Genomic DNA, 2,044 nt, shown 5'->3' on the forward strand with positions numbered 1-2,044 from the left:
ACATATTGAAGTCAAGAAGCCAATTGTGTAAAGAAGCCTTGTTTTATAGATAACAGTATGCACTGTGTAATCAGTATTTCAGAAAGCTGGACATTCTCTCCACCGATTAAGACACTTCTATATATTATTGGACCATTTCATGGCTAATATATGTATTTGTTGCCCAGCTCATACTCTATGCCTTCCCAGCTTGATAGGACCCACCGACGTTTGTATTCCATGGACAGAGCATTTGAGAACCCAATATTATTCCACCTTCCTCATGGTGAAGAAGCTGCACAGCACTTTAAGAGGCATATATGAAAATATGGATACCATCAAGAAGAGAGTCCCAACAAAAATACTTAAAGGCATGGCATTTCTTTCTTTCTTCCTTCTTTCCTTCCTTCCTTCCTTCCTTCCTTCCTTCCTTCCTTCCTTCCTTCCTTCCTTCCTTCCTTCCTTCCTTCCTTCCTTCCTTCCTTCCTTCCTTCCTTCCTTCCTTCCTTCCTTCCTTCCTTCCTTCCTTCCTTCCTTCCTTTCTTTCTTTCTTTCTTTCTTTCTTTCTTTCTTTCTTTCTTTTGTGGGGCAATGAGGGTTAAGTGACTTGCTCCAGGGTCACACAGCTAGTGTCAAGTGTCTGAGGCTGGATTTGAACTCAGGTCTTCCTGAATCCAAGGCCAGTGCTTTATCTACTGTGCCATCTAGCTGCCCAAGGCATCGTATTTCTACCAAAATGCATAGTAGAGGGAAAATATGTTCATATGTAAACACAAATATGTATATGCACATCTATCTATGTCTAACATCTATCATCTATCATATATCAACCAGCCAACCATCTATGTCTATTACCTTTTAATCAATCAGCTATCATCTATTTATTGTCTATCATCTAACTACCATCTATCAATCAGTCAGTGCTGCCTTTGTCACTGCATATACTAAAATTAGAATGATATAGAGAAGATTAGTATGGCCCCTGAGAAAGGATGACATGTAAATTTGTGAAGCATCCCATATTTTAAAATAACAAAAGTTTATAATTTGAAAAAGTCTATCACCTATCTATTTTAGCATACTAATTTCTGTAAAGTCTGTTGTCCATAAAATGTGGGGACAATATCATTGTATGTATATAACATTTGGTAGAGGTAGGGAAATTAGGTGCTGGGGACATGAATCCTTGGAGAGATAGGTGAAAAGGACAGAATAGAGAAGGGAGGGGGGATGTCACTTCAGATTCTAGAAGGAGAGTTGAGATCTAAAGAAAATTGCTCTTGAAATAGAAGATAAATAATTTTTAATGCTTATTTTCTCTGCTAACCTAATTTTGTAGACTGGTTCTTTATCTAAAAGTTGGTTCTTTTTGTTCTTTTTCTTCTCCCCTCCCCCAAACACCCTTGTGAGTTGAAGGCTTGGTTGCCTTAGGAAATATCATTTTTCCAGCATGGGAAAAGTGGCAAGAGCATCAGGGTTGGTGTTAGATGACCTGAATTCAAATCAAAGCTCTGTTATTTATTTGTGTGTCCTTGGCCAAGTCAATTTCTCTGTACCTTAGTTATCTCAATCATAAAATGAAGGAGGAGGATTCAGTTATGGATGCTTATCCTGCTATCCATAAATTTGATTGTTGGGAAATATTTTTGATGACTGTAATTGAATATAATTGGTTCTCTTTGTAATCCTATACATTTTTCATACATTTAAAAATATTATTCTGAGAAAAAGTCCATAGGTTTTATCATACTGCAAGAAGTGTTCATGATAAACAACAAAAAAAGATTGATAAGCCTCAGGTAATCTCTAAAATCCTTTCCCGTTCTAAATCTTCTAATTTATTCACCCAATCAGTTCTTATTACAAAGGGACAGAAAGGTTGCCAGTTAAGTGCATGATATTATAAGCATCAAAGTTTTGGTGGGGACTGAGTCTGCCTAGAGCCCGGAAACCAGAGGAAAGGCAATAAAAATAAACACAAAGCTTGCTTACATATCCACAGGAAACTTTCCCTGACAGCCTGACTTGGACACAAAGAAATCCAGTTCACAAAGGGGATGGAAAA

At 37.3% G+C, this 2,044-nt stretch overlaps 1 non-coding gene across 1 annotated transcript; it reads left to right on the forward strand.

Moving 5' to 3' along the window:
* Positions 1 to 901: 901 nt before the first annotated feature.
* LOC122733084 lies at positions 902 to 1,006 on the forward strand. Its single transcript, XR_006353690.1, has one exon. It is a non-coding gene; the product is annotated as a U6 spliceosomal RNA (small nuclear RNA).
* Positions 1,007 to 2,044: the final 1,038 nt, after the last annotated feature.

Source organism: Dromiciops gliroides, chromosome 6, assembly GCF_019393635.1.
Source record: "Dromiciops gliroides isolate mDroGli1 chromosome 6, mDroGli1.pri, whole genome shotgun sequence".
NCBI classification, from domain to species: Eukaryota; Metazoa; Chordata; class Mammalia; order Microbiotheria; family Microbiotheriidae; genus Dromiciops; species Dromiciops gliroides.